Consider the following 9,322-nt stretch of genomic DNA (forward strand, 5'->3'; position numbering starts at 1 on the left):
CCATTTACGCACTGAGTCCGAAAAAGCATCGATACTAAACACACTCTAACCACCAGCAGTACTCTGTCCAAAATTTCACCAATATTACGAGTAACATACCTTAGTGGAAGATCAGAAAAAAAAATCCCTGAGATCGGTCTGCCTGCTTATTCAGAGAACCAATCACGTCATCAGTTGAGCCTTTGCTTTATACAACACATAAATTTCCCTATGCCACACTTTCGCAATATTTATTATTTTTCAAACTACAGTTAACTTACATATATGTAATAAACACACACACAATTTCGTACATACCAGCACCACATTCAATATTCAAATAGTTATAAATTTTAGACAAAAATTATATGAATTACACTTGTACTGAGCTGATGACACAGCTCAAGTAAATTGCAAAACTGATTCCTGCCTAAAGTCGCAGTGCAATACTGGTTAAACCAAATACCTTTAACATCAATAATTAGAACAAAAATCTATTTGCACTAATAATTACTGCTTGGTACTTATCGCGAATGCAACAAGCTCTTGCTAATAATTTGTATACATGTGAAGAACTATGTCACGGCAGGTGTTTGAACAACAACAAAAAATTCGTTTAATATTTTATATGTGCAATAACTGCATCATCAAGCTGTGTCATCATGTAACTGACGTGATTAACGTTTCATTGGTGTGCAGTACGAGTCCTGAACGTGTCTGTAACATTATATATATATATGTGTGTGTGTGTGTGTGTGTGTGTCTGCGTGTAAGGATTACTACTTTACAACTGTACAACTGTTTACAGACACGTATATATATATATATATATATATATATATATATATATATATATATATATATATATATACAGGGTGTTTAAAAAATGACTGGTATATTTGAAACGGCAATAAAAACTAAACGAGCAGCGATAGAAATACACCGTTTGTTGCAATATGCTTGGGACAACAGTACATTTTCAGGCGGACAAACTTTCGAAATTACAGTAGTTACAATTTTCAACAGCAGATGGCGCTGCAAGTGATGTGAAAGATATAGAAGACAACGCGGTCTGTGGGTGCGCCATTCAGTACGTCGTCTTTCTGCTGTAGGCGTGTGCTGTTCACAACGTGCAAGTGTGCTGTAGACAACATGGTTTATTCCTTAGAACAGAGGATTTTTCTGGTGTTGGAATTCCACCGTCTAGAACACAGTGTTGTTGCAACAAGACGAAGTTTTCAACGGAGGTTTAATGTAACCAAAGGACCGAAAAGCGATACAATAAAGGATCTGTTTGAAAAATTTCAACGGACTGGGAACGTGACGGATGAACGTGCTGGAAAGGTAGGGCGACCGCGTACGGCAACCACAGAGTGCAACGCGCAGCTAGTGCGGCAGGTGATCCAACAGCGGCCTCAGGTTTCCGTTCGCCGTGTTGCAGCTGCGGTCCAAATGCCGCCAACGTCCACGTATCGTCTCATGCGCCAGAGTTTACACCTCTATCCATACAAAATTCAAACGCGGCAACCCCTCAGCGCCGCTACCAGTGCTGCACGAGAGACATTCGCTAACGATATAGTGCACAGGATTGATGACGGTGATATGCATGTGGGCAGCATTTGGTTTACTGACGAAGCTTATTTTTACCTGGACGGCTTAGTCAATAAACAGAACTGGTGCATATGGGGAACCGAAAAGCTCCATGTTGCAGTCCCATCGTCCCTGCATCCTCAAAAAGTACTGGTCTGGGCCGCCATTTCTTCCAAAGGAATCATTGGCCCATTTTTCAGATCCGAAACGATTACTCCATCACGCTATCTGGACATTCTTCGTGAATTTGTGGCGGTACAAACTGCCTTAGACGACACTGCGAACACCTCGTGGTTTATGCAAGATGGTGCACGGCCACATCGCACGGCCGACGCAAGACACGTTGTCAAAGGTTTCGGGTAATTTCATTCAGAGACTACGCCATATTATTGCTACGCATGGTGGATATGTGGAAAATATCGTACTATAGAGTTTCCCAGACCGCAGCGCCATCTGTTGTTGAAAATTGTAACTACTGTAATTTCGAAAGTTTGTCTGCCTGAAAATGTACTGTTGTCCCAAGCATATTGCAACAAACGGTGTATTTCTATCGCTGCTCGTTTAGTTTTTATTGCCGTTTCAAATATACCGGTTATTTTTGAAACACCCTGTATATATATATATATATATATATATATATATATATATATATATATATATATATATATATATATATATATATGTGTGTGTGTGTGTGTGTGTGTGTGTGTGTGTGTTTCAACCAAACGTGGCAAACGTGGTACACATATGGCTTACTGTCAGTCAACAGCCGCTGAAGGAGTAAGAACCACTTACTATCAAGAAGCAGACACTCGCAAACTGTATCCCAAAGAGCAGGACCGGGCCAACCACGTGTTACATTAGAAAGCGAGAGCTGTTATTTGTCTGCAAGTGCACGATTGCTCCGCCTTGGTACTGCACGGCAACTGGCATCTGACTCGCTGCGTCCATTGGACATATTGTATCGAGGCAGACGGTGTACAGAAGGCTTCGGCAGAGTAGCCTTTATTGTCGGAGATCTGCTATATGTGGAGCTTTGACGCTTCTTCACAGAAGGAAACGTCTGGAGCGGAGCCGTCAACATGCCACCTGGACGGTCGAACAGTGGGCCAATGTTCTTTTCACAGATGAGTCCCGATTTGATCTGCACAGTGTTTCTCGACGGATTCGTATCTGGAGGGAACGTGCAACACGATTTCGGTACCAACCCGTCCTGGAAGGAGATTGACGTCAAGGATGGTACCTAACGGTACGGTTAAATCGGCAAGGTTTAACTGCTGTCAGGTGTCATGACAAAATCTTGGAACCACATGTGCGTATGTTGCGAGGTGTTGTGGCCCAGACAGGTGACCTTTTCAGATGAATCACGTTTCCTTCTCCGTCGGCAACAACTGTCTGAAAGGAAACACCCTGCAACAACCGTACGAAGGGCCCAGGATGGAGATGAACTCGTCACCGTTCAGCGCCCCAGTACGGGCACGCCCACGGAGCCGCGTCGCCATGAGGTCAGCTGCCGACGCCTGCTGCACCGGCAGCTGGGAAGCCGTCAGTCGGGATGTCCGTGAGGTCCCGTCATGGACGGACCACGCGCCGTGGGGCCGGGTTGTCGTGAAGTCCGGGCGTCAGTTCCCGGCGGCACCTGTGACCAGGACCGCGCTGCGGCCGGTCCTGCTGGAAGTTCTCACTGTAGTTACTCAGCCATGGTGCCGACCGAACTCGGGCCAACCTCCAGAGCTGAAGTTTACATCTGTCGGCGAATGGATGACTCCTGCGAGCTGGCAGACTTCCGGAATCGTCACCTACGAAGACTCAACATTCCGACACGGACCACGTCCGTCCTCACATCCGAACTGCTTCCTAATGGCTTCTGTCTGTTACTGCCTGCATTCCACTATTTACATCCGGGAGGAGGACGTTTTCTTCCCCTCGGTGGTAGCTTTTTGTTATTACTCCGCAGTATATTGCAGCATAACTTAGTGTGCTGGCCTCACTTCCCCTTACTCACCACTCTCCAGGCTTCGCTCGGCGCTCGGTCTGTGTGCGTCCTTGCGTCTGCCTGCTGGTAGACTGCTGCTGTCAGCAAGGCTATCTGTGCCTGTCTACTTCGCAACGCCTCGGTCGCTGGCGTGCCTCTGTTTTGCCATTTTCCACTGTGTGAAGCAACGCTTATTACATGTGGCCGCAACACCTGAGTGATCACTTCGTTCTAGAAGGCACCGTGAATCAACAAAATCATACGTATGCCCACCCCTACATGCAGTTTGTTTTTCTTCGGACGAATAGCATCAGGAGCACAATGCAACATGCCACACAGCTCTCAGTGTTCGTGCGAGGTTCGAAGAGGATCTCCTCGGTCGGGCTTTACGCATCACGAAACACCAACTGACTAACCTATTGAACCTGGCCGCTGCAAGGGAGCAGCATGGCTCCTAATGACTGTCTGTATCTTCCAGATCCTCAATGACTCTCTTCCTACACGTCTCCATGCAGTCCACGCTGAAAAAGGTGGTTGTTTAAACTTTCTGTAGGTAGTCACAATGATGTTCTTTGATAGTGTACTGGATGACAATTGTTGAACTATATTTAAAAAAAAAATTAGTTACAAACTACAGCGTGCACACACTTTATTGAAAATGTAAACGTCACTACAGGTATTCGTACTTAGGTTACGACGTGGTCGATATGCCTACTTCCATTGGTGGCGCAGACCTATAGTGAAATTCTACATGACCCGCGAAAATCCTCCTGAATGGCTGTTTCCAACTCAGCGATGGTTTTGGGGTTATTGATAAACACTTTGTCTTTAATATAGCGCCACCAAAAATAATCACATGTGTTCAGATCCGGAGAATATGGCGGCCAATCGAGGCCCATGCCAGTGGTCTCTGGGTACACCAAAGCCATAATGTTGTCTCCAGAGTGCTCCTCCAGTACATCAAACACTCTCCTGTGACGATTGGGTAGATCTCCGTCTTGGGTTAACCACCTCTCGTTGAAATCAGTGTCACTTTTGATAATGGGGATGAAATCAGCTTCCAAGACCTTCACGTATCATTCGGTACGGTAAGGTAATCGCACCGATTATTCCGTGACTGGGCATTGCATTCCACACAATTACCCGTTGAGGATTAAGAGATTTCTCGATAGAGAAATGCGAATTCTCAGTCCCCCAAATATGCCAGTTTTGCTTATTGACGAACCCATCCAAATGAAAGTAGTCTTAGTTGCTAAAACCAAACGACACTAGCTCCCATCATGCCTCGCGATCAACCGTGCAGATTGAACCTCTTAATGTAAACCGTTCAGAAGTTATGACGATTTTATTTCGTCTAGTCAAATAATTGTCTCCCTCTATGTACACTGACGGCAATGGAAATTGTTACACCATGAAGCACCTTGGAGATATTTGTCAAACTTTGTGGAGATGTTAATCAAATAACGGGTATTAAATCATTCAACTTCCATTCCTTTCCGAACTGGTGCTATTAATAAACACTTGTATCGGGTATGATACCCGCAGGTACAAATAATCTTTGGTATTCGTGGTATCATGGAAGCAAACATGTAACACAGAACTTTCTTGCCATGGCTGAAACAAATGCTGTGTCATTTCATTAAGATTCCTGGCTGGAGTCTGGTCTGAAAGTATAGGCCTTCCCTTCACATCACAGATAGCAGTGTGGGTGAAAGATGAAGGGAACAGGCAGGCCAGTCAAGGATCTGACCGTCATAGTAGAATCTCGACTCATCATTGAAAATCACAAAAAGTGAAAGTCGCAGTTTATTCTGGCACTGCACCATACATGTGTCTGTTCTTTGCAGCATGCTGTTAGTGATAAACAACGCATGGCAGCTTCAGATTTCATCCAGCTTACACTAACCTACTCCGAATTCTTTGTGTGACTAGAATTGCGCCCTATCAACACTACGGTTCGGTATTTTTTCACATTACATAAATGATGTAGTAAATGGCAGGAGAACCGATGGAAATGGTTGCAAGGTAGGGCAACAAACATAACGAATGAGTAGGAGAGAACCTAGGAGCCGATGACCTCTCTTTATTTCTGGTTCGTTTGTTTGTTTTCAAATACTATACCAACGACGGAAATTGTGCAAGACTGCTTTCATTCTGCCACAAAACACGATAAACAGGTGGTAGTAAAGTAGAAACAATGTAAAGAATACAGATCGTAAACGACTACAATATGCATAACGGTACACAAAAACGTCTTTCGTTTTTTCTCCTAATTACAGGGTTTGCGCACACATTCCCACAACTCAGTGTGCTCAGTACGGGGTGTGGCCACCTCTGGCAGCAATACGAGTCTGACAACGACGGAGCATGCTGTGAATGATGTCATCAATCTCATGATGAGACAATAAGGCCTATTCTTCTTCCAGAGCTGCTGTCAAGTCTTGGAGAGTGGTTGATAGATTCTGACGTGATGCAGCCTCACTCCCTAGTACATGTCATACATGCTCTATGGGCCTCAAATCATGAGAGCGAGCAGATCACGGCAAGCGTCAAACACCTTCCGTTTCCAAGAAAACATCAACCACCCGTGCTTTATGAGGTGGAGCATTATCGTCCTTCAATACGAAGCCATAGCCCATAGCACCTCGCAACAACGAGGGCTGGTGTTCTGGCCAGACAGGATGTGGTTTTTAGGTGATTTTCCGCATCCCGCTATGTGAATACCGGGCTGTTCTCCATGTTCCTCCTCAGTTACACGAATCGCAGACATCTGAACACATTCGCACTATTCCATGGATTACACTCGACACAGACAGTTGTGGAACACTAATTCCGTGCCGGCGGTACGGGGTGGCGGCAGGAAAGGCGTCCAACCACCCCTTAAACATTAACATGCCAAATTCGATTAATGATGGCTGACCCTGCGTAACTGTGGGCAAGGCTCAAGCGATAGATAGATAGATAGAATGAACTGGCTTCTGTTTACTTTCCATGTTTAATACCTCTTGAAGTTATCTCGTCAAGAAGTAATTTTGTTTCATTTAATTTTTTTATTTAATGTAAACTGTTATTTAGGCATGGTTTTCGAGTGTAGTGTTAATGTTTTTTTCTCCCTTTATTTCAGTCCATTGTTCATGTTTTTACCTTTTAAATTAAATTACGACCACACTGTCAAAGATGTCATTTACCGTGTGTTTGTTGCTTCAATCTAATTAAATCTGAAGATGGCTTTGTCAGCCGAAAACCGGTTAACGCAATAAATTAATCCTGTGAACATAAGCAATATAGTACATTTCATTTATTACAATAAACGATTATTTGTGATCGTACTAGAAGTGTTATACAGATGAAGCAGCATTCACCATTGGAATTTATGCAAACAGAGTGGTCGGATCACGGTCGAAATGCACAATGAGATAGTCTACATTAATTTAAGTTACCACTGACACTATTTTCTGTTTTACTTTGTTTGCATTTATACTGAGGGACTATAGGAGCCGTTTGTATCAGCAGACAAAAGTGTTTGGTTCTTCGTATTTTCTATCGTCCACCAATTCATCAGAAGCCTTAAAAATTCTGATTCATGTTTCTAGATTTTTGCATTCTTTTATTGCAAAAAAACAGGAAAAAAACAAAATACTAGTTATTATCTTCTAATCGTTTCATGCTGTGTGCTATAAGTACTCAGTTTGTTCCATTCAGCACTTCTATTTCTACATAGTAGATTAACGCACTTCTTGAGAAGTTTTTAAGTGTAACAGCACTGACAGGAAGCAAGTGCTTTGCTAGGAGCCTTCCTGAGCTATGATCAGTTGCATGACAATGCCAGCCAGCGCATCAAGTTTACAGCCACTTTTCAAGCTACGATCCTTTTGAATTTTTGTTCAGCATAAAGTAAATTTATTACATAATTGCAACAAGAAAATTTTATATGTCAGGAATGTAAAATTTGGTGATTTTTTATTCAGTGTGGTACTGATCTACAGTACGAAGGCTACACGATATTCTGTCTACTAAAAGCTACATCCAATTGAACCTGTATACTGTAGTTAAACGTTAGTCTGCCTCGACCATGCTGTCCTGCATGCTGACCACTCTTAATCCCCATGCTGTCCCCTTATCAATAAATCTCTTCCTTTTAGTGAAGCTAGGCCATAAAGTTAATTTCTCCCCAGTTCGATTCAGTATTTCTTCACTAAATATCCCAAATACCCATATAACCCACAGCATTTATTTGCAGCACGACAATTCAAGAGCCTGTATCTCTGCTTGCCAGCACTCTTTATCATAAACGCTGCACTTCCATACAACCCTACACGCTACACTCCATCTTCAAAGAAAAGTACAAGGGTCAATATTGCCTCGCGTATTCCTACATTTACTTACGTCTTAGAGTGTTCTGTCTAATCATTCTCTCAGTATCATACTTCCCATCTCCTTTTCACCTACATCCTCTTCCTTTTCAATAATATCGTAAATTTGTAGTAAAGCTGATACCAGTAGCTACCAAACTCCAATTTGCTAACAACATTCCTTTTTAGGATAAATGCATTCTCTGCATGCCATTTTTAAATGTTTTGTGTGTCTTCAAATATATATATGTACATTTTTACATTTTCGTGTCATCAGACGAAACCGTGATAGATTAATTATCTCAAGTATTAAAGACGCAAAATAAATACACACCTGGAAATTGAAATAAGAACACCGTGAATTCATTGTCCCAGGAAGGGGAAACTTTATTGACACATTCCTGGGGTCAGATACATCACATGATCACACTGACAGAACCACAGGCACATAGACACAGGCAACAGAGCATGCACAATGTCGGCACTAGTACAGTGTATATCCACCTTTCGCAGCAATGCAGGCTGCTATTCTCCCATGGAGACGATCGTAGAGATGCTGGATGTAGTCCTGTGGAACGGCTTGCCATGCCATTTCCACCTGGCGCCTCAGTTGGACCAGCGTTCGTGCTGGACGTGCAGACCGCGTGAGACGACGCTTCATCCAGTCCCAAACATGCTCAATGGGGGACAGATCCGGAGATCTTGCTGGCCAGGGTAGTTGACTTACACCTTCTAGAGCACGTTGGGTGGCACGGGATACATGCGGACGTGCATTGTCCTGTTGGAACAGCAAGTTCCCTTGCCGGTCTAGGAATGGTAGAACGATGGGTTCGATGACGGTTTGGATGTACCGTGCACTATTCAGTGTCCCCTCGACGATCACCAGTGGTGTACGGCCAGTGTAGGAGATCGCTCCCCACACCATGATGCCGGGTGTTGGCCCTGTGTGCCTCGATCGTATGCAGTCCTGATTGTGGCGCTCACCTGCACGGCGCCAAACACGCATACGACCATCATTGGCACCAAGGCAGAAGCGACTCTCATCGCTGAAGACGACACGTCTCCATTCGTCCCTCCACTCACGCCTGTCGCGACACCACTGGAGGCGGGCTGCACGATGTTGGGGCGTGAGCGGAAGACGGCCTAACGGTGTGCGGGACCGTAGCCCAGCTTCATGGAGACGGTTGCGAATGGTCCTCGCCGATACCCCAGGAGCAACAGTGTCCCTAATTTGCTGGGAAGTGGCGGTGCGGTCCCCTACGGCACTGCGTAGGATCCTACGGTCTTGGCGTGCATCCGTGCGTCGCTGCGGTCCGGTCCCAGGTCGACGGGCACGTGCACCTTCCGCCGACCACTGGCGACAACATCGATGTACTGTGGAGACCTGACGCCCCACGTGTTGAGCAATTCGGCGGTACGTCCACCC

Source organism: Schistocerca serialis, chromosome 5, assembly GCF_023864345.2.
Source record: "Schistocerca serialis cubense isolate TAMUIC-IGC-003099 chromosome 5, iqSchSeri2.2, whole genome shotgun sequence".
Taxonomy (NCBI): Eukaryota; Metazoa; Arthropoda; class Insecta; order Orthoptera; family Acrididae; genus Schistocerca; species Schistocerca serialis.